Source organism: Neopsephotus bourkii, unplaced genomic scaffold (assembly GCF_033783945.1).
Source record: "Neopsephotus bourkii isolate Nb327-2 ecotype Australia unplaced genomic scaffold, CSIRO-AGI_Nbou_v1 NB_940, whole genome shotgun sequence".
NCBI classification, from domain to species: Eukaryota; Metazoa; Chordata; class Aves; order Psittaciformes; family Psittacidae; genus Neopsephotus; species Neopsephotus bourkii.
This window is the reverse complement of record NW_026901434.1, coordinates 2,833,414-2,857,699: the sequence shown is the minus strand read 5'-3', so window position 1 is coordinate 2,857,699 and position 24,286 is coordinate 2,833,414. Positions and strand designations below refer to the sequence as shown.

At 42.9% G+C, this 24,286-nt stretch overlaps 1 long non-coding RNA gene across 5 annotated transcripts; it reads left to right on the top strand.

The window, feature by feature from the left end:
- LOC133214880 (uncharacterized) lies at positions 1-23,214 on the top strand. Of its 5 annotated transcripts, none has more exons than XR_009726257.1 (5): positions 1-164; positions 1,582-1,786; positions 5,298-5,449; positions 6,737-6,979; positions 23,134-23,214. It is a non-coding gene; the product is annotated as an uncharacterized LOC133214880 (long non-coding RNA). The 5 variants fall into 5 exon arrangements; XR_009726256.1 differs by lacking the exon at positions 23,134-23,214 and adding an exon at positions 12,751-13,647; XR_009726255.1 differs by lacking the exon at positions 23,134-23,214 and adding an exon at positions 10,772-11,160.
- The last annotated feature ends 1,072 nt before the right edge of the window (positions 23,215-24,286 follow it).

The following is a 24,286-nucleotide window of genomic DNA, read 5'->3' as shown; positions in this document are numbered from 1 at the left end:
GGCATCACAGTAGTGACATTCTCACTGAAGTCTTCTCAGATGACATAATTCATAGATTAATCTCCAGTGAAAGTTCATGAAGAACTGATGCATCCTAGCTCCCAGTGATGTGAGTTTGGGGAGTCACACTGGGTCACCTGCATACACACAGGTTTAAAAAGAAGGTAAGATTTTACTTTGGAAGCCAAAGTGGCAATACCAAGACATTAGGGTCAAGGGAAGAGACTCCTTCTTAGTTAGTAAAGTGCAGTTTCAGAGGTTCAGTTTTGATGACAACAGACCAGGGAATTAAGCTGTGCACTTTAAAGATTTTTCTTAGCCTTTCTGATACTGAATTTCTCCAGAGGAATGCAGCACTAGCCAGCTCTGTGATCAATAAATATGCTATTGATGGAAAATGAGGGACAGGCTTAAAGAATCATTAAAGGTCAGCTGATTTGTCCCTAAAGCTCATATGCTCAGCATCTATTTACTATTTAAGAGTCACAGTTTGATACAGTGAAATTCACCTGGGAAAGAAGTTTGATTTTGTACGGCTGGCTGAAATTTGTATCTCTGGAGAACATTGACATAAATAACACTGGAGAACATTAATTTCTAGGAGGGGGGTGAATAGCTTCTGCAAGAGCAATCAAATTAGTCACTTCTGCTTCCACTGTTCTTTGATGTAAAATAAATAAGATCTATTTAAGTTCAAATAAAACCCCCCCAAGCCAAGTAAAGCATGACTTGCAAAGCTTGGAGCACTGCAGTTTCATCACCCAAAATGCTGCTACTGTAGACTTGGTTCAGCTACAAAAGATTGCATCTTTTAGTACATTATAAATAAACTTTTTAGGGTATTATTGCAAAAGTCAATGCCACATGCTGGAAAAAAGCAATTAGAAGAGAAAGCTGGGAGAGGTGAGGGTCTCCAAGTGTAATATACATGTTGTAACCCAACAGAGCATCCAGAGCCACAGGGGCAAACTACGCTTCCTGCTGGTCTTGAAATATTTTGTCTGCTTTATTAACTTCCAGTAGTGATAGTGGAACTGTAGCCTCAGATGGAATAAATATCCACCTTTAATATAAAGATTCCTAGTGATGAAAACTATCACAACCTTCATTAAATTGTTCTGCTTAGGAAGTGTCAATGTTAGCAACTTGAAATATACGTCTGGAATATACACGGTTTGGGTTGCTTAAAGTTGAGGGAATTTGGGTTCTGCCATAGATTACTTTGTGCAGCAGAGGTTCCTGCTTTCTTGTGGCTTTTACCTTTCCAGTTATATACTCTGTAGCCAAGTTACTGTGTATCTTTCTATTCTGTTTGACCTTTTAGTACACCTATTGATTTATTTTCTTTAAAACTAAGTTCATAGTTTTATTTTGCCAGCTGTATAGCAACGTATTCCTGAAGCTGAAGTATATTTATGAAATGCTCTTCCTATATCAACCAGGTTAATAATCTCTCTAAAAGGTTAAAGTTACTTCAAGAAGATCTGTTTTCCATACTTTGTTGATCAGCATGAGCAGTAGCATGCACCTTATAGCCTCTCTTAATTGAATTAAATATGAGGATTTCCTTTGTTTTCCCAGCCTGATGTCAGCCTGACAGCCTCTGTTACCCCAGCCATCCTGTCCCTACTTTGTGATGGACTAAAAAGAGCTCGCATTCTTTAAGTTTTCTGGAACTCTCCCCTGTCCACGGGTTACTGAAAAATCAACATCAGCTGCCAAAAAAGCTTCTCAGCCAGCTGCTTCAAAATTCCTCAATGCAAATTACCCAGAACTTCTGATTTAAGTATGTCTAACTACAGTAGCTGTTGATTAATATCCTCTTTAGTTACAGTAGGAATAGAAAGTATATTATCATAATCATATAACAAATACATCATCCTTCCTCCCCAGTACAGAACAGACATCTTTATTGAATTCTTTTGCATTGTTACTAAATAAAAAAGAAATATGTGTTGTTTCTGTTTGGGAACAGAGCTATCGGTCTGTTCCAAGGTTTTGGTTTTTTCACTCCAGAAATGTTTTGCTAAAACTGCTTTCTTATCAATGATCTCAACTGTACATTTTTGTCGTAATTATCTGTCCCCTTTTCCTATCAAATTCATTTATTACCTCCTTATTGGCAAGACTTACTTTTATGGCTGCATTCCCTTCCTGCTGTGGAGGTTTTTGATTTATTGTGCTGAGCTTCTGTTGTGTTTTTACACTGATCCAACCTCCTTACTCCTGTTAAAGTAAGATATCCTTAAGTAGTTCTTACAAAGCTCTCATATTTTCTGTCTTACTTCCTTTTTCTAATTGATTTTTCTTATAGTGGTGTTTTGCTTCATAAAGCCAACTTTCTTTAGGCCCCCCTGTGTACTGTACTGGTTCAGACTGCATTTTGCTTGCATACAGCTGGATTATTACCACTCGTATATCAATAGTGAAGTCAAGACTGGTCCTTGGTGTAGGTATGTCCCATTTATTCAAGAGCACATTAAAGATAAGCAAAAATCACCATGAAAGAGATTCATTCACTCCTGGCACTCAAGTCTTCCTTTCTGATAAAGGTTCCTCATCTTTCTTACAGGAAAGACCTGGCTGCTGAGTTAAACCAGGAGAAATGCCAGCCTCACCAGAGGAGTTTTACAGCTCCCTGTGGGATATGGCAACTCACTCCAGCTGGGCTTGGGCACAAATACCCCCTTCCTCCTCCTTCCCCTATGGCAGGATTCCTTGGCAGTCCCAAAACAAGGACAGGCTGCTGTGAGCTGTCCTCTGCAAAGGCGAAGACTGTTAACCTTCTTCTTACCACCCATCAGATGGGGCCTGTATGGTTTACGAAGGCATCGTTCAGATCCTGTGGGCTCTCCCCCAAAGTTGCTAGTGTTAAGGGGAAGTTCTCCCCAGTGAATTCTGTGCTGAGCTGGCTCCAAGCCTGTGCTGATGTTGGAGGCAAAGGATCAGAGCTTAGTATGCTGCATTTTGCAAGTTTCTTTGCAGCACCCCTATTCACTCAGCTCCTGGCTGAGGGAACAAGCTGCTTTCAGTACTGGTGTCTGTGGAGCAGGTTCAGGCTGCTTGCTGTTTCAGTTCAAGGGAGAGAACGAGCCGATACTCCTCACTGCTCCCTCTCCTTAAAGACTAATGTTGTGCTCTCAAAACAATGCCCTATTTAGTTTGGTTTCCTGGACTGAAATGTCTGCATACTGTTTTCCTCACTTGTACTTGTGGATTTGGATCTTTACTCCTAGGTGCTGTAACTGAAAATGGTCCATGTGCAGCACCTTCGCTAGGTGGTTAATGGGTCCAATGAGGGCTGAGGTCAGTATCTGTTCTCTTGCTTTGCAGAAGACCAGATCTGGCTTACATCTTAACTTTAAACCTGATCAGAGGAAAAAGTCTCCCAGAAGTTCTTTCCCAGTGTAGAATCACCTCTGTCTCTGAAAGTACTTTATGTGTGTATCTCCAGCAGTTGAACAGCAACGTAGACAAGCAGAACAGCCAGCATGGGCAAAGCGCCCTTGCACAGGGACAGCTCAGACTTCCCATCCCACAGAAAGTCTGAAGGCAGGCTGTGAATCCAAATAGAACTGATGGCACGGTATGTCAAGTACCTTAACAAAACTTCTTTACAGCTGCTCTTCCCCCTCTTCATCCAAAAAAAGAAACAAAGAACTCCTCCTATTTTGGAGCTTAGGCTGTAGGCTTAAGTACTATATATACATGAACTTTCCACATGCGATACCGTATTTTATAAAACCATGGCAAAGAAAATACCCTGAGTACTTGCCAGATTCCTCCCCCTCAGTCCTCCTCCCGACACTAGGCACCCATTATAGAGTTAGGAATATTCTGTCCCCATATCTAGGTTTTGACAGTAGCTTGCTTTTGTGATTGCAAGTGAGCCATAAAAAGAAAGAAAAGTTACAGCAAATTAATAAGGCTCCTCTGCTGAATATGGTATTTCTATTAAAATTTTAAAAGTTTGAAGTGACAGTAAATGTAGTCTTATTTTAGAATGGTTTCCATAACACTACACAACAGTTGCCAATGGCACTTATGCCTTCTCGTGCATACACACACAGCTATTTAGCTGACAACAGTGTTTAAGCCATTAAACAAGATAATATTGCAACTGTTATGCAATGGTAAAGCTCGCTCTTGAAAGAAGTATTTGGTGTTTTAAGCTGAAAGTCGACATTTGTTCCATATTCATTTATATTTTCTTTATTATAAATGTATAATTTAATGTAATATTCAAGGCCCTTAGGGTATACACTCTGTTACCTATAAAACATTCATGCACATTGAACACTTTTTTGGTGCCAGTTCTTGGCTTTGTGCATCTGCTATACAATACCGAGTATTATAACTAACAACATGCCTTAATTGAGTTTAGGTGTTTGAGTCATTTATTTAAATTTAGTAGTGTGAATAATTTATTTCAATTTACATTTTAATTATTTTACCCACTTTTTGGGGAATAACCTCATTTTCTAGCTTCTAAAAAAATAATCGGCATATGTTTACTGCAGCAACACTCACACTTACTAAATTCTCTGAGAAGTTTAGTTCCAAACTGAGAAATACTACTGAATTATTCATACAGGAGGCATTAGTTGGAATTAAATTAGGATGTCCAGATCTAAAAGAAACTTGACCTTCTAGCTCCCAACAGCCCTAAAAAGCTCCCTAAGAACTGCTCATCTGCCATGGCAAGCTGGACTAAGCTCCATTTAAGTATGACAATATACAAATATTTCTGCAGTCAGTGTGGGTTTATATGTTTTTTATTTATGATTCTGTTATTATTTACTATCTGTAATTGAACAGTTTATTGGGACATCATGCATGGCATGGAGCTCCTTGTGCTCTTTGCCCAAGGATATTTATAACCTAAAGGAAATTCTTTTTGGTTTCCGTATATTAGTTTGCTTTGAAAAATGGACTAAACAAGGCAATTTTTCCCATGTAACTAACAGACAGTGAAGGTCTGAGGCAGGCATTCCATTTTCAGCTGGTGCTCCTTGCACCCTGGAGCCTCAGGAGTGAGGAAATGGTACTTACCTGTACATACAAGCATCCAGTTTGGTCAGCAGTGTGCCCAGAGCTCAGCTTTGGTTTACATAAGCTGCCAGCTGGGGTGTTGGTTGTGTGTTTGCTGGGAGAACTGCAAGGGTGTCCAAGCTCAAAGGACTTATGTCCTAAGAAACAAATGGGGACTCTGGTGGAAAACAAGGGATGATTTATAATGTATTGTTCACTGACAATGAGAACTAACTGATTCTCTGAAAACAGTTCTTTCTTTAAAGGTGGACCTGAAAAACTGAAGAACCCCAAAATAGACCAAACTAAATACAAGTGCCAAACTGATTAGAACTTGGAGTTTGCAGTGCCAAGCCTGCCCCACATCAAGGATCACTGGGGCACACAGGTTGCCTGATCTGTTGCCTGCAATGCCGAGGTGAGCAGCATGTCCTACCCCTGAGCCACTCACATTTCCTTGTGTTATTTGAACAACTCTGAAGCGGCTAATTTTGTTTGCAAAATTGTGTAAGACTTTAAAGGCTTCTGGTTGTATCTGAATTACAAGCCCTGAGCAGTTACCATGTAAAACCATAGGCAGGCATGGTTTTACCTAGTTCTCTTGCTGTTGCCTGGGCATTAGCTGCAGACCTTGTTCTTGCAACCACACCTGTCAGTAGTTTAATTCAGTTTACTGAAGCTATTCAGGTACATCAGCATTTGCATGGCACAGTCTTTAGGAGTCTTCAGTTTAACCCATGAAGTGCTGCTGCTGTTTTAACTGCTGCTCCCCTGCTGCACAGAGAGATGAACCAAAGATGCTTGTCTAGGGCACAGCTTGGTAATTTGCTTACAAATTTGCTCTAACAGTTGTCTCCAGTTCTTGCATGGTTTTCTAGTGCATTCAGCCTCAGGATCTGACGGAGTCCTAATGTTAAGCCATAGAGTATGATCTGATTTTAGAGGAGCTCAGGATCTGAGAAAAGATTTAACATCTGAATCCAGCTTTTACAGAACATCTCTCTCAGTGGTGGCTGCCTATATGTGTTTAAAGTGTTAACAGGAGAAACACTGTCCCATTTTATAGACATCTGTTAGTGACTGAGATGGCTAAAACAAGAGTTTTATGACCAGAAAAAGATCTCTCCAACAAAGGGCAATGAAAACCACTCAGCATTAAATATGTGAGGATTTTTCTTTAGTGGCAAAGTCAATTTGTGACATTTTGTCATCTGTCCTGTGTGCAGGCATATATATATATATATACACACACACCTCTGTCTCTCGAGTTGTCTTTTGTTAAAAAATGATATTTTCCAAATACAGTGTAAATAGAAGCAAACATACATGCATTGGTTTCAGCCTGAATGTCTTTGTTCCTTGGATTTCTATGTATACATATATACAAGTTATTCAGTGCTGGTTGGTTTTACTCATGCATACTTTTCACTCACACAAGTGATCTCCCTTTCCTGTCAGTATATAGCTACACAAATGTTTCTCTAGGTAAATAAATTTCACCACATTTTACTTTAAAATGTAATTTTTTCAAATTCACTTTTACTGCTAAATACGGTACATAATGGCCTGTCCACAAATGAACACCCTAAGAACAGAAAACGGTAAGCTGGAAATATATCTTTAGCATTTAGCTCCAACAAACTACAGCGTATCTTTGTTTTGAATATCAATTGACCTGCTATTCAAAATAAGACTTTTTTTTCAGCTGTAGAAAAATTTCCCAGCTGAGCAGAAGTAGGCTGTGGAGGAGTCTGCAGTGATGCGGTGGGCTGTGATTCAGGTGCAGTGACAACCATCTTGGCTGAACCAGTGACAGGCAGCTTTCCAGAGCTAAAACCAGTCTGCAGCTTCAACCAAAGAGGTGGCAGTGCTGCTGAGAGCTGTGTGACCTGGGACTTCCCTGCTGACCAGGTGGCTGCCACGGAGGTGACAAAAAATCCATTTTGAGGTTGGCACGTTCTCTGCTTGGGAAAGGTTTGCTGTTAGTTGTTGTGGAGTGCGTTGAGTGCTCAGGCTGTTTTCTCTGCACATTCCGGCTGAGGGAACTGATTAATTCAGCAGATGGTTAAATACCTTGTTGAACCAGAGCCATATCCAGTCCCTACACACGGGGAAATAACTTGGGGAATGATTCTAACAAGCATGAGGCTGTGGACTTCTCAAAAGTGAGGTGTGCCAAAGCCACATGTGGGGAGTGATGGGGACAGAGCCAGCCTGGACACATGGCTGCTGCAGGATGGGCAGCCCGATTGGTGCTGCAGAACTGCTGGGAAGCACTGGCACAGGGGGACTGCAGCGTGTAAAGGGTGAGGGGTCCATCCGTGCTGCCGTGGCACCAGCGGGCAGCAGAGTAGGAGTACCCTGAGAGGCATCACACCATGAATCGAGCTATTGCGATCATGAGCTGCTGCAGATTTATGGCACTACAAGATTTCCTCCACAGTCATCTTTAAATGTCTGTTCCTCAAGCTATGTGCTCTCTGACAAAGGCAGCTTTTCACTTGGATCCTTACAAACCCCTGTCCCAGAACACTCTGATCACAATAGATTTTGTGGATGTTGTTGTAATGATGGTACACAGCGTGAGGCTACGGTGAATATTCAATATACACAGCTTTCCATAGGGCAAATCTACATGTACCCTAGAAGCAAGAGGATCAAAATAATTTTTGGACAACATGACTCTGTTTTGAAGGTCACAAGCAAAAGACTTTCCTGAAAGCTGGACCGAATGTTTTGCAGATGAGGAGTCATTTCGGTCAGAAAATAAATCCATTTTTGGGCAAAGAGCTGAACAAAAATATAAACAAAAGGTTTAAAACCAGCATCAGTTATTAGGAAAAAAAAAAAAAAGAAAAAAACACTCCTCTTTTCACACAAATTATTTATAAATAAATACTTGTTTTTTATAGTGGTCCAAGTTTTTAGGCATTTTGTAGACAACTCTGAAACTAGTTCTTTGTCCCATTGCTCTTACTGCCATACAATACTGCACATATGCAAGAAATGAGCAAGTGGTAACACTGGGAGTGATGGGCATAACCATGCAAACAGTTTTGGCCTTGTTTTGAGTGTGACTGTCTTTTCATGTGCAGATTTATTGGAAAAAGGGACTCATATGAAACGATGTCTCCTTATTTAATGGCTCTGAACCTCCCACCTCTCCTCACCTTATTATGCTAGAGGCACAGTGGATACGCTGGGAGAAGGATCATGCCATACTTTTTCTCTAAGCTTCCATTGCTTGAAACAGGATATTAAATACTTGGCAATAAAGCAGGTTCTGCTTGTTGTTCAGTAACCTTGTAGCCTTCAGCTCTGCTCTAAAATCATACAGGAGCTGAGCAGCTGAGCAGGGATCAATGATTTGTGTCAGAGAGGAAGGAGGATATTAAAGATACTGGAGGAAATAAAAAAAAAAAAAAAAGAGAATCTGACCTTGGAGCAGCCAAATGCGTAGAGACCCATTGGTTCAACTTCTAACCCTCATTACTTGTCCCCTCCCATCACTGAATTTAATCCTTACACAACTCTTGCCAGCCTCTCCTTTGGCACTGCAAGCTGGCTCTTCAGCTTGATGAACGGCTCTTGTGCACAGGCTCTGCTGAGTAGGGAGCTGAGGCTGGGGATGAGATTAGACAGTTGGGGGGATAGTGCTGCTTTTCCATCTGGGCTCCAGCAGCCCTTGTGGATGACACCTATCCATCGCGTGAAAAAGGTTTCCTAGCACTACTAGAGCGGAGGAAGGTGTATGTTTCTTCCTACCTTTGTTATTAGTCCAGCCCCTTATTTTCAGGGCTGTGTGCTCATTAGCAGCCACCTTTCTATAATGCCCAGAGGGAGCTTTGTTGCTGATCCTGATGGGAGAGAAGGCAGCAAGTGCCAAGGTGCCGGAGTCTGCAGGTCTCTTAGGTGGTGCTGGAGGTGCTGGTAGGGAGGACACCACCCACAGGATCAGCACAGGAGCAGGGTTTGATACCATGGTTTTCATATTGTACTCTGGCTCAACTGTCAGCTACAACCACTTCCAACGGCCCTCCTTTGCCTCCCCATTCCTTCCTTATCTTTCTGTGAACATTTCCATGCTGCTGTTAAACTTGCCGTACACAGGGTGCTGCCCCTGCAAAATGAGCACTGCCCCTTGGCCTCTGCTTTTCAGGTAATGGTCAAACCTGTGGTGCAGAGGTTAGCTCTCTCACTGTACGCAGCATCACATCAGGCCTGAAGATCAGCTCTTACACAGACAGAGCATTTCTCCCTTGCAAGGGCACAGTTTCCTGTAGGTCTGCCTGAGCTAACAAACTTGCCTGCACAGACAGTAGCTCAGATGGGGGCAGAGTGGAGGTGCAGAGCAGCAGGTACAGTGATGGGCTGTTCTGGCTGCAACGCTGCAAATGATGAGTGCATATTTTGCTTTTCCTTGGAAGTACATGATTCACTGATACCCTTCACAAAATCTTACTGCTCACAGAGGGCCAGGGAAGAATTATGTTTTTTCATTGAATGCAGAGGATCACGTGGGTGAGAACAGGTTGGTCTAGGGGATATTGCAGCCCTGATGCCCTGCAGGAAAGACAGAGGAGACCAAGTCGAGAGAGCAGCTCCAGACTGGTAGAAGGAAAAGATCCATGACCTCATACTGGTCTCTGCTCACAGGGGACGGCAGTGGCAACACTGAGCCATGATGATTTGGGGACCACCATGATGCTGCAGCCTAAAGGATCAAATTTGGTCCCAGGTATTGCAGTGCAAATCTAGAACAGTCTATTAGATCTGATTTGTTCTGCTGCTGTGGTGCAGAACAAACAGGAGCACACCAGTCCCTGGGTGTAGTGACCCTTGGAGGTCCCTGCTCACTCCTCTGGGTTAACCCTTCCCATAGAGTGCAGTGCTACTCCCAGCCCCTCTGCAGCTGAAGAACCACTAGAGAACCCTTGTGTGAGGGTGCCTTGTGCTGCTGTTTGAAACAGAGCATCTTTTCCTTTCTCTCTAAGTTTTGATCTAGAATGACGACTCATTCTCATGCATCACTATAAAATCAATCTCGAATGCTAAATTCATTCCAATTAAGTACCCACCTTCCAGATTAGTCCAAGTGTAATAGAAGAATTATTAACTAATTCCAAGAATTCACATTCTCCTAACCCTAGCAGAAAGCTGCAGGAGAGGCTTAGTGCTTTTAAATCACTCCACGGTGCTCTCTTATTAAATGCCACAGTTTTCAGCCCCATACTGCATTATTACCATTGTTGTCCTTTAGGGGTTGATGTTAATGACGACTGAAAGAGCTTAATGAGCATGTGCCTTGAATAAGCTCTTTATACACCTTATAAAATAATTATTCACATTTTATTGAAAACTCCACAGCGCCAAGCCCACAGGAGCAGGCAGGGGTGCCAATTTAATGTGATACGCTACACTGCTTTACTCAAATAAGGCCTGATCCTACAGGAGTTCACCTTCACTGGCACAAAGGACAACAGCATCTCACCTGCTGCTGCTGAGCACAGGGCTGCAGGATACCCACTGGTCTCCATCCTAAGACACTGGGGGCTCGCAATTAAATTTAAGGATCACAAAATGCCCTCTTAGATTGGAAGTGGTTTTGTGCACCAAGAGGAATAGGATTTGGGCTCTAACAGCATAAAGACGCTCCGATAAAAAGTGACTTGTCAATAGTGCGTTAAGCAGTCTTTAAATAGTGCTGCAAAGCACCTTTTCCCATCTTGTTCCCCTCCAGCACAGATCAAAATTGCTGAGCTATTAAACAAAGATATTCACAACGGACTGACTTTGGTGTCTCCTGGGATGCAGTGTGGTCTCTGCCTTCAACAATGCACAGCAGTGCTCTCTTGCAAGGGCTACAGAAAGTTCTCACATAGGGGTGAACGACAAAGCTCCTGTTGAGGCTGTGACAGGCGAAGTTTATTGTCAGGTAAGTGTTCTGTGTTTGCCACAGGGAAATGGGTACATGATTCGCAGTAGGTGAATTGCTTGTAATACATTTCGTTGGAAAATTTAAAACTGGAAGTTTATTTTTTTCATCTTTAAGCAAAAAGCTTCTGCATCTGTCATGAAGGAAATCTCCTTTGAGGCTGAACAAAATAAAAGATGGAAGTCCAAATGAAATACTCCCATAACATGTTTTGACGTGTTTATTAATTATTATTGATCATAGAATCATAGAATAGTTAGGATTGGAAAGGACCTTAAGATTATCAAGTTCCAACCGCCCTGCCATGGGCAGGGACACCTTGCACTAAACCATATCACCCAAGGCTCTGTCCAACTTGGCCTTGAACACTGCCAGGGATGGAGCATTCACAAGCTCCCTGGACAACCCATTCCAGTGCCTCACCACCCTAACAGGAAAGAATTTCCTCCTTATATCCAATCTAAACTTCCCCTGTTTAAGTTTTAACCCATTACCCCTTGTCCTACCACTACAGTCCCTAATGAAGAGTCCCTCCCCAGCATCTCTATATCCCCTCTTCAGATACTGGAAGGCTGCTATGAGGTCTCCACGCAGCCTTCTCTTCTCCAGGCTGAACAGCCCCAACTTTCTTAGCCTGTCTTCATACGCGAGGTGCTCCAGTCCCCTGATCATTCTCGTGGCCCTCCTCTGGACTTGTTCCAACAGATCCATGTCCTTTTTATGTTGAGGACACCACAACTGCACACAATACTCCAGGTGAGGTCTCACGAGAGCAGAGGGGCAGGATCACCTCCTTCGACCTGCTGGTCGCACTTCTTTTGATGCAGCCCAGGATACGGTTGGCTTTCTGGGCTGCAAGCGCACACTGCTGTCTCATGTTCATTTTCTCATTGACCAGCACCCCCAAGTCCTTCTCCACAGGGCTGCTCTGAATCTCTTCTCTGCCCAACCTGTAGCTGTGTCTGGGATTGCTCCGACCCAGGTGTAGGACCTTGCACTTTTCATGGTTAAACTTCATGAGGTTGGCATCAGCCCACCTCACAAGCGTATTCTACCTAATGTTCAGAGTTTGACTTTGAAAGGGTAAAAGACACTTTATTTTGAACAACAGAATAAAAGCCCGTTTTTGCCTAAGCCCCCTCATCTGGCTGCAAAGTAGGCTGAGCCTCCCAACACATGGATGCAGGCACTGCACACCAAACAGCAGCTCCATCAGTGCATGGCACAGCAAGCTGCAGATGTGGGGCACCGACAGGCACTACTGGGAAGAAAAGCAGAGAACTGCACCACAGTATCACTGTCATGAGCACCATCTCCTTCAGTTCATTAATACTGCAAAAATGCTTAAGGTTCTCATAATTTCAAAACCAGACTCTTCAACAAAATGTGCCTTTGAAAACTCCTTTAGTGTTTACTAAATGTGCCCAAGACAGGCATTAGCAAAGCTCCTTGCTCTTTGTGTCTCTCAAGGCAGGGAGTTTGCGGCTACCAATGAGATCTGAGCTCATTCGAGACTGGACCAAAAACCAAGGTAAGGCTTCAGCATTCACATCCCAAACTCCTCTGTGGGCAGAACTCTGAATTTTGTGTTAACACAAGGTCAGTGCAGAGAATCATGGGGCACTCGGGGAAGGGAAAAGCCTGGCTTACTTTTTTCTCTGCCTTACGGACTAGTGTCATGCTTTCCACTTTTTCCTTTGCAACCGTGGAGGTTAAAAGTGTGTTTTAAAATGTCATATACATGAATAATTATCAATTTCCTGCTATTCCTATGACACTTCCAGGCTCGCATCCATGGCTGCTCCTTCCTATCCAACCAACTACAGCTTCTGAGCCCTCAGCTAAGGAAAACCTCCATATGATTGTTTTAGTCTTCACCCAAGATTGGGGTAGGCTGAGGGGCAGGGAACAGGAAGAACCTTCCAGATTGGATCAGCATCAAGGGGAGCAGAAAGGTTTTTCAGCCCGTGGAGAATGACTTCAAGTTTTACTTATCCCTCTTCTGTAGCATGTTGTGGGACCATCAGGATGCACTGCAAGCTTCTCCCCAGCCACAGTGCTGCAGTTGTCAGGAAGAATCCACCACTGATGGGCAAGAAATGTTCAGCGCAGACTGCTGCTTAGTTACATGTCTTGCTCAAAGCAATTACTAGTTGTGCCTACAAGATAAAATAAAAAACCTCAGCAGAGAAAGGGGCAAGAAGGAGGCTGAAAAAAAGGAAGATGGAGAAGAGAAAAAAAAAAAAAAGGGCTGTTTGAGCAAAGCAAGGCACAAGTACTTCCTGTATTCCACCCCTACAGCAGGAAGCCAAAATGAACCAAGGCAGGATGCTGAGGATGTCCCCTGTCTGCTCAGTGTCCAGGCATGGGGACATATGTCATGGGCAGGCACATGTGGACCATCAAGTCAGAGCTTTGTATGTGCTCAGTGAAACACTGACCTCTGAAGCCAGCATCTCCAAACAGGGTCCTTGTGGGCATTCTGTGCTGGAGTTACAGTCTGGTGTCTGTCTGCTGTAATCAGGAGCTATATGAAACCATGTCATTAACCAGGTGTGAGGGAAATGTACAGTGTAATCCAGTATAACACAATCATCAGCGCATTTTGATTCCCCTGCCCATCACCTTCCATATTCATCTTCAGCGACCTTTTGATGAAAACAGCTGCTTAAATTTAATTAAATAACAGCATTATATAAACAAGTTCTTTTGTTTTGTGTGCTGAACAGGGTATTCATCTTCAAAAGCTTTTCTGCCAGAGCTGGCCTTGCTGCCCCTTGACTTGTCTTTGCTCCAATTACCACTCCAGTTTAGCTGATTAATTTGTAGCCACTGGCAAACACGCACAGTTGGCAGGACATCATTCCATTTCAGTGACAAGCACTATAAAAGGATCATTATTTTCATTAGCATAAATAACTGCATGTTGATAGAACTCTGGTTTCTGAAAATAGGTTAAAGTCTTAACTGTCTTTATTCATTACCCAGATATAATTGGAAGTAAAATTATCACATAAGTGAACAATAAGCTATCAGTCTATAATGCTTAATGACTGCACTCAGTCCAGTAACTGTCTGCAATGATTTTTTTCTTAAAATGAGGCATTTTTATGTAAATGTCTGTATAGACACACACTAATTTTTTACAAACCCGTACATATTTGATGGTATACAAGAAAAGTCAGTGGAAAATAGAATCACACAGCGAATAAAGATGCTTTCTACTGCATAGTTTCTGTTTTCATAGGGTATATGGCTATTATTTTTCCAGTCAGTGGCCCAGGTTGGATGCTTTGAATATTATCTGGCTGCAGCCTTCTAGTCAATCATGTTGCTAATAGTTTTTCCCTTACTGGGGTTTTAAGATTTATTATTGCCTAAACATGATCCTTTGAGAGGAAAGGCTTACTCTTCTCCACCATGCTGGCTCCACATGCTTGGTGGCAGTTTTATGCAGCCTGGCAATGCAACACCCAAGTTGTGCTGGTTACAGCACTGGCTGTGCCTCCAAAGCAACTGTCCCCAGGGGGACCCTGCTCTGCCATGGTACCTTCTGCATGCCAAGACAACAACAACAGTAGAAGAACCCAGCAATAACAAAACCCAGTCTTTGAAAGTCAGATGTTGCAAGAGCTTTTGACCCTTACTTGTACCTTAGCAGCTCTTCAGATGAGAAAGTATATCAATACATGGGATGGGATCACCTAGATGGTTTCACCCCACTACCCTAGAGAGAAATGAGATTTCTGTTTGCAGCCTTTGGTTTTATTTCATTCTGAAAACTTTACCAAGTCTATCATCTATCTATCTATCTATCTATCTATCTATCTATCTATCATCTATCGATCGATCTATCTATCTATCTAATCTTATGCAGCATAGGTCTACTGTAAACTCCAGCAAGTGTTGGACAAGCATGACTTTTACTCAGTATACTGCCCATGCTCAGGATTCAGAAAAGAACAGACCCTGAAATATACCACTTAGCATATTTCACTTGGTCTTTGTATTTCATTTGCTAGTAAGTATACTTACTAGTAAGTATACTTACTGCTAGTAAGTATAATTGGTAAAATAAATCTTCATTAGTATTACGCAGACAGTGGACACTGTAAGAGGGAAAGCCTTTGCTGCCACAAAGAAGCCTTGCCACTGCTTTGAAGAGTTGCCCAGAACATTTTTGTCCTCAGCTGGTATCTCCGTATATGTTAGAAGATAACACCAAAATTTAGGTGGTTTATGTAACGGAAGAGCCAACAGTAATAAATATGTGAGCAAGTGATTGTCTCAGTACTGAATATCATCCAGGATAAAAATGTAGAGTGAAAGATGAAACCAAGATTTGGACTCCAACAAACTGATGACACCCACTGGATCCCCACAGGTACTGGATGGCAGCTCCTTGCAGCACCTGGCCCTTCTCCCAGGACTGGACAGAGAAGAATGGAGAAAGCTTAAGGACCTGGTATATTGTCAGAGGGTCATCAAGCTGAAAATGTCTTGCAAAATGACAGTATTTCCCATCAAGAATGGGACGCAGGGAAGAGGAGGGTGGAAGGTCTGCCAGCACGGGTGACCATCCAGTTTGGGGATGGAATGACGTGACTGGGTGCTAAAATGTCGTTGGGGTTGTTTTTGTGGGGTTGTTTGTTGTTGTTTTGTTTTTTTTTTATCACTCTTGTGAAATGTTTATTTTGCAACAAATAACTCCTAAAACAACAAAAGCCAGCATTGAAACACGTCAGAGAAAGAAAAAAACCCCATGCATCAGTAGGGTTTTTTTTCATGTTTTGCTAGTGCTTAGATCAAATGCCCCAAAGTAAAGCCCATCAGGCCACAGTATCCATTTCTGCATGCCACCAGTCCTGTAGAAACCACTGTAGGGCAAAGCTGGTGCTTGTGACAGCAGGGTCCAGGGACCAGCTCTGCCATGGGCAAGGGGTCCTGCCCATCATCTGCTCCTGTGAAGAGCAGGAAGAATCCCCATCACATCAGATAAGCAATAGGTGAGACAGTCAATGTGGCTTTGAGCTCTTGTGGCAGCAGCAGACCATGAGAGGCAGCAGCAGACTCTTCAGACAAGCTGAGGAACCCTCTGCCTGCATCCTGTTGAGTGTGAAAAGGGCTGGGAAATGCCTCTGAGCAACAGTGATATAGTAGGCCATGATGTTTACTGACAATAGCAGAAGCCAGAACTGCAGCAAACTGTAGATACCTATCTGGGGAGGGAAGAAGAGGTTAAGGATTGTTTGCATTAGACAACAACTTTCAGAGAGGAGCAAACGGTTGTGGTTTTTTTAATTTTAAGTTACTGTAAAACATCCTTGGAGGGTAAATAAGTAACATTTGGGGCTTAACTACTTGGGGTGTTGCTGAACTGGATGCATTGAATAGGACAAAAGGCGCTAACAAGTCAACAAAAGTCAGGAATGAAGGTAGAATAAGAACATACCTATTTCATACTTAGGGAAAACTGGGTATTTAAGATACACTGCAACTGCTGGCAAATTGTGGTGGTTTAGAAAATGCTACTGTACTTCTGAGAAACCCTGACAGGGAGTAGATTTAGTCTTACGGAATGATTTTTACTTGCTCCAGCAGAGTTCATCTGAGCTGAGCTCCCACGAGGGCGGTGCTGTATGGGTACAGGAAGAGCTTTGTGCAAGAGCAAGGTGCCTGCCAGACTAGGACTGAATGTGCTCTAACATCATTTAGGGAAGTGCTGCTTTTGCAGTGGCAGCAAGCTCGCAAACAACAGCTTGCCTGAATGTAATGAAATAAAAAGACTCTATTTATTTTGGACTGATTGATAGGCATCTTTGAGTTTTGGCAAACATGAACATTCATTTACCTGAACTGTAAATGGTTTTATTTTGCCGATTAGCATCTATGAGACCAGAATAGGTTTTTTTTTAATAAAAGATAAACCCCACCATCTTGCAGTCTAACTGAATTCAATAGCATATACCCGGAATAGAGGCTATTATGTCTTGTTGAACTCACTGTCTGGCCAACATGCCCTCAGAGGCACCTGCTCGATCAGCCAGCATAGTTGGGAGCTGCTTTGCTTTCTGTGCTACAAGCTCAAGCTCCAGGCAAGCATGCATGCTGTCGTGCCAGTGTTTGAAATGGAGTTTTTTTTCTGTTTTTGCTACACCATCATTATCACAGGAATTGTTCCAGAAAGCACAACAAAAGTAGGTTTTTTCCCTTGCAAGAGCCACTGCTGAGGACTCATTCTGATATCCTAGTCCTTTGCTGGGCAGGATATGCTTGTGTTTGCATTTTCTTCAGCTGTTGCTATCCTGGCTGCCAGCATGGCCAAACTCATCATGGATCAGACTCACTGATGCAAGATGTCTTGCTTGGCTTGAAAGATCCAAAACACTGTAGGAGGAATCCATGCTGTTGTCTAGGTATCACTCTGTTGGCTGCCCTCCAGTAGCCTTTTCTGGCTAATAGAATATTTCAAAACAAAATTGTAGGAACAAAAAAAGCAATGTGTGTGGATGTGGTATTGTAACAACACTGACCAGGGAGAACACATCTCTAATGTAATGCAGGTGACCCAGAGTATCTTCTATTCCTGTGCCCATTTCCCTATATGTAATATAGCAGATTGAAACGCTTTTTAGCCTTTTGAACATGGATTTCTGGGCTGAAGGATCACAATGAAGTTTTATAGCCCTTTCATATGGAGTGTGGCATTTCTGACATTATTTGATGTGCAAGAGCAACTGCATTAGTCAAAGGCTATGCTTGAATAGTTATCACTTTAAGCCCATGCCCTAGGAGTATTGTATTCAGTTCCCTCATTATTTCCAGCCCTGCAGGTTATACCAAGAGTTGCTATTAGTACATTACAATCATAAAATGAAGGTAATCACTTTCTATAAGGGTCAAGTTTACTCCTAGAAGCAGGCAAACTTCATTTTGCAGCTTGGATGGACTGGCAGTGCTCCACTCCAAGCTCTTCTGCTGCCTGGCTGTTGTGCATGCAGCCTTGCTCTACCTTCCTGGGTCCAAGTCCCGTTTGGACAATAAAACATTAAACAAAATCTAACACCTGGCTTCCAGTGCCCATGAGCTGGTGATCGAGGGGTTGGTACTCTGGGGAATCACTGTGATTGATCACCAAATCTGGAGGAAGATGGTCAGAAAAGAGAAATAATCTGCCATGTCAAGGCTCACTTTTGACCTGAGACTGTTATTGCTCCTCCTAGAGCTCATGACAGATTGAAGGTGGAGGAATGCAAACCGCTGTTGTCCCCATGCGCCTGTGCTGTCAGCAGGCTGCTGCCAGGACAGCAGGGATGTAGGTCCTGGTGGCTGTACAACAGGGAGTGGAAGTGCTCCCATCCAGGTGTAACTTCCCAACGCCTGACAAAACACTGCTCTTTGTTTGACTGAACACACCCTGACAGCAAGAAGGCAGGCACGTTTATTGGCCACATCTGAGTGCACAACTACTGCTGAAAAAGTCCCACAAAGATTTTAAGCATGGAAGAAACTGCTGAAATAATGAAAAAAATGTTTTCCAGGAGAAAAAGTTCCTTGACTTCAATTCTATGTGAGTTACAGCAAGCAAGATCCAGGTCCCAGTGACACACAAATTTAAAAAGAAAAGAGCAAGAAGCACCATCTTCATCTAAGCCACATGTTTACCTGGTAGAGCTTTGCTGTTGTGCTGCAGCACACACAGGTCCTGTGTCCACACCATGCCTTTCACTCCTTAATTACTTTTATGCAAAGCAGTGAGATCACTTGCTAAAGCAGTTCACTTCACTAGCCAGTGGAATAGAATCATAGAATAGTTAGGGTTGGAAAGGACCTTAAGATCATCCATTTCCAACCCCCCTGCCATGAGCAGGGACACCTCACACTAAACCATATCACCCAAGGCTCTGTCCAACCTGGCCTTGAACACCACCAGGGATGGAGCATTCACAAGCTCCCTGGGCAACCCATTCCAGTGCCTCAGCACCCTTATAGTAAATAATTTCTTCCTTATATCCAATCTAATCTTCCCCTGTTTAAGTTTTAACCCATTACCCTTTGTCCTATCACTACAGTCCCTAATGAAGAGTCCATCACCAGCATCCCTACAGGCCCCCTTCAGATACTGGAAGGCTGCTATGAGGTCTCCACACAGCCTTCTCTTCTCCAGGCTGAACAGCCCTAACTTTCTCAGCCTGTCATGAAAGCCACCAACTTAATGGCAGGACAAAAATCTTAATGCATCTCATTGATGGTGTTTCACCTCAGAGGTACAGGAAGAAATGTTATCTGGCTGTGTTTGTTATCTACCTTCAACAGTGCTTTGAAGCCTGGTCTTTAAATGTGCCTCTTTTCGCTTTAAATAAACCTTACACTTACACTTAGTTACAGTCCTAAGCAGCACTAGAGTATCATCACAACTGTACCCCATATAATTCTTATGTTTGTAAATGGCACAAGAGTTTCAGCCATACATTAGACAGATTTTAATCAAATATGTTCTTGGATGCTTCCTGGGAAAAGACCGATCTTTCAGAAATCTCAGAACTGTGGCATGAGCTCCTAAAGCAAAAACAGCCTTTTTTTTGACCCTGCCTTCCCCAACAAAATTTTACAGTAGTATATTTTAAGAAATCATAAATACCCAATTTCCAAAATACCCCCTTGCACAGTTTTAAAATGTGGTTGGTGTTAACCACATTACTTAAGTATCTAAATGCTGTGGTATTAGGCAGGGTATAAGAATGTGAATGGAGTATCAGGATTGCCTATTTAGTTTTACATATATATTTATTCCTAGATATCTTTCTAAAATGTATATAGAGACTACAAATACTGTCTGACATATTTGTATATGGAGGTACCTGAGGGGTTTCCTTTGTTATGTTTTGGGTTTGGTAAGGCTTCTAACTTAAAGCACAGCCAGAGCGATTTTGAAAGGTAAAGGAAAGACTACTAATTTTGATCACTCTAAAATGTTGTTACAATGTCCAACAAGTTATTTTCCTCCATGGCTTATGGCTTATCTTCTGCTGATGTGCTTGTAGCTATCTGTAAGGCACATTGTTTATGCTGAGGCCTAAATAATGCCTTCTAGGAATCAGGTATTAACCCCAATATTGCACACATGGACGTAACCTCGGAATGAAGTACAGTCCTTGCACTACAGGCTATAAAGCCCAGGTTTCAGGAAAGCTGTTCTTCAAAGGCCCAGAATTCCCTAACTGGTGCATATTAAGGTTGGCACTAACAGCACAAGGAGCAAGGAACAAACGGAGCATGCGTATTTCAAGTATTACTTCAGTTGAGCTAATTGACTCACGGTGCTAGAAGAGCTAAACCAGCATGAGGCTCTGCCCCTGCCTACGTGCGCATAGCAGGAGAGGAGGAGAAGCCGGGAACAGCCACACTGCATAACGACCCAGGAGCAGTAAAATGATGTATGAGCACTCTTCTCGTTTTCACAAGGCAGCAGTGGAACACTAACCTGTTTCCATGGCAACCCTGAAAAAGAATTACAGCTTTAAAATTGACTGAATGGTAGCCCCATGAAAAAGTAAAGGGCAGACCATATCTTTCTAAAATATAATTTAGTACTAAGTCACCTGAACAGTATTAGCTAAAAGGATTTCAGCACTAGACTTGGGAAGTGACCCATTTGGGATATGGAGTGTTAGGTTTTTCTAATGGTGCGCTTTAGATCTGAAGGGCCTGGCGGACACACCATAGCGTACAGCATAAAAGCAGCAGAAAAAACCTTTCTGCCTGAAATTCCTTATCAGAAAAACAAGAAATTATTGAGGTGAAGGGGAGGGGAAGAGCCTGATAGATAACTGTCATTTTTGTAAAGAAGCAGTAACAAACACGTGTTGAGTGGCTAGTACAAAAATACACTGGGAAGAGAAATGTGGTGGAAATTAAACAATCCTCTGGGTGAGAAAGGGGAATATTCTATATTTAGAGTGGAAATGTAACCAGTTAGAGTAGGAGGCCAGAACCTGCCTCCAGTGTGATGCATCTTCCTGCCCTCAGAAGGCTACTCCGAGCTAATGTTGAAGTCCCTGAACATTTCAGAAATGTCTTTTGGGCAAGAAAAGCTCCCATTAACTTCAGCAAGAGTTGAGAGAAATGTTCAGGATTTGGTCCTCTGTGTGAAATCTGAGAGCTGGGAAGAAGGGAAGGGAGCAGTGACTTGTACATGAAAGATGATAATTTTTTACAAGACAGTAGTTAAAAAAACAAATTTATGATGGGAGGTAAATTCAGGAAAGCAGAAATGTAAATTTGTTGACAGAGAGTTTGCTTTGCAAATGAGAGAAAATTAGATACTTGCAAACTCCACTGTACATTAGTTACAGTCTGAGCACTAACCAGCATTTGGAAAGTTGGTTGTACCAGTTGAGAGAGGCAGATCTACAGCTGCTACAAACTGGCAGCAGACAACCATACAGTCTGGGATTTGGTCAGGCAAATTTCAATGCACATTACAGAAACCAGTAATTTTTACCAAGAACTATGGCCAATGCACTTTGGGGAGCACTGTAATACCATGAGAACAGACTCACTCAGTAGAAGGGCCGCATTCAGCTCCTCCCGCCCTTAAACATTATCATGTGAGCTGTGCTGAAATCCTGGTGTCCCTGCTCTCTGTCAATGGCTTACAAAGGCCAGCTTCCTGTAAAACCACTTTGAAAAGTCTTGTTCAAAAAATAAGTACAAGCACTGACTGTGTTTTTTAGAAATGGCCACAAGAAGGAATTATTTCTGTGTTTGGGTAAACACGGGCTTCAATCTGTAACCTTTCCTTTCCCCGTGCACAGAACCCATGTTTACAAAAGCATTGCTTTTTAGCTTACAGAACAGGGTCCTGATCCTCAGGAATGATCAACACAGTTAATCCGTTAGGCTGGGATTTTCAGAAGAGTCTCAAAAGAAAACCTTAGTGGCAGAACAATGTACTTCAGGCACCTCGACCGTCACTGACCATGGGCCCCACTGCAGCACCCAGAGAAGCCCGAGGCTGCAGCTGGGTCCCCCACGTATAGGTTCCCTTTGCCCTCTTCTGGGAACACTCACTTAAAACATCACATTAAGGTATAGGTTGAAACAAATCACAGGTGTGCTTAATAACGTATAAAACAGCTTAGTAAAATTGTCATGAAAATTTAAAAGCTTGGGCAAAAAACCCTACACCTCTGCCATTTATACAGATAACAGTGATAATGAAAAAAATAATTACGATTTAACTCGCCCATCAAAAAAATTTATTCACCCTGAGAGAGCAGAACTGTGCAAAGCTGGTAGAAAGAGATACTTACCTGGAATTTATAAACTGCTCCTCAGATAAAGAAATACAGAATGAGGAGTTGCCTCATTTACATTCATTCAGCCGCCCTCAGCCACTGTTTTAGCCAAGTGGATGCAAATTCTTTGAAGTCATTAGAGCTTGTGAGAAGCCCTAAACCTGAGCCTGGTTTCACTGCCCATGTATAATGTCCATACATCGGAGGACACGAGGACTCCTTGTGCACGCCAATTGCCTGAGAGGACCAATAGCACTGCTGGGCACTGCCACAGCGATGCAGCCCATCAGTGCTCACACTGTGAGGTAAGGAGTTGGGACTAGGAAGAAAGAAATATGGTGGTGGTGGCACGGCCTGCCTTACTTAATACGGCTTAACAATATTTCTGTTTAATAAAAAGTGAACAACTTTTCCTTACTTCAGTAGCTACATGGCAGATGAAAAAGTAAGGCATTATATTAGAATTACTAAACTGAAAACGCAATTCCAACGCAACTGTTTCTTGCTGTGTGATGTCCAGCCAGAGAAGTTCCATATCCTGAACTACAGCTTTGACAGCAATTGGATCTAAAAACAGAACAGAAGAAAAAAAATAAAAGAGAGATTATTTACTCCTAGAATCATATGCTGAAAGACCCTGAAGGAGGAAAAGGCAGCAGGGGAATTGAACAATAAGGGTTATGGCAAGGAGATCATACAGTTTCACAAGGTAGATGTTTCTATTTAGAAATTGTTCTGTATCACAGGAGAAGTGCAAGGTTGTCAACTTGGCTGGACATGGCAGAGCAGAAATGATTCTTAAAGGACATAAAGAAGAAAGCATGGCTTTGTGAAGATTAGTTTGATTAGGGCACCTCTCTTTTATAGGGCAAAGCATGGGGCATTTGCAATCAGCACACAAGAGGGCATTCAGCCTTACTGAAGACAGCAGTGTAACAAGAGAAAGAGAGAGGTAGAGAGAGGACACCCCGAGCTGTGGCAGGCTTTGCTTTGTGGACAGTCACAGCTTAGGGAAATAGAGGTACAAGTAATGACTCCTGGAAAGGGTGCTGTGCTATAAGGTGTATTCCTTGTGTTGTGAGGTGGGCTGATGCCAACCTCATGAAGTTTAACCATGCCAAGTGCAAGGTTCTACACCCGGGTCGGAGCAATCCCAGGCACAGCTACAGGTTGGGCAGAGAAGAGATTCAGAGCAGCCCTGTGGAGAAGGACTTGGGGGTGCTGGTCAATGAGAAAATGAACATGAGACAGCTTCAGTGTGCGCTTGCAGCCCAGAAAGCCAACCGTATCCTGGGCTGCATCAAAAGGAGCGTGACCAGCAGGTCAAAGGAGGTGATCCTGCCCCTTTATTCTGCTCTCGTGAGACCTCACTTAGAGTATTGTGTGCAGTTGTGGTGTCCTCAACATAAAAAGGACATGGATCTGTTGGAACAAGTCCAGAGGAGGGCCACGAGAATGATCAGGGGACTGGAGCACCTCCCATATGAAGACAGGCTGAGAAAGTTGGGACTGTTCAGCCTGGAGAAGAGAAGGCTGCGTGGAGACCTCATAGCAGCCTTCCAGTATCTGAAGAGGGGCTATAGGGATGCTGGGGAGGGACTCTTCACTAGGGACTGTAGTGATAGGACAAGGGGTGAGGGGTTAAAACTTGAACAGGGGAAGTTTAGATTTGATATAAGGAGGAAATTCTTTCCTGTTAGGGTGGTGAGGCACTGGAATAGGTTGTCCAGGGAGGTTGTGAATGCTCCATCCCTGGCAGTGTTCAAGGCCAGGTTGGATGAGGCCTTGGGTGAGATGGTTTAGTGCAAGGTGTCCCTGCCCATGGCAGGGCGGTTGGAACTTGATGATCTTAAGGTCCTTTCCAACCCTAACTATTCTATGATTCTATGATTCCTTGGAGTGTTTATGCCTGCTCCTCCCTCCCTAAATGAAAATGAAGCAGTCCCTCCGTGACCTTGTCTGGCATTAGCCCCCTGACCTCACCAGCGTAGGCTTCCATGTAAATAGATGCACATATTTA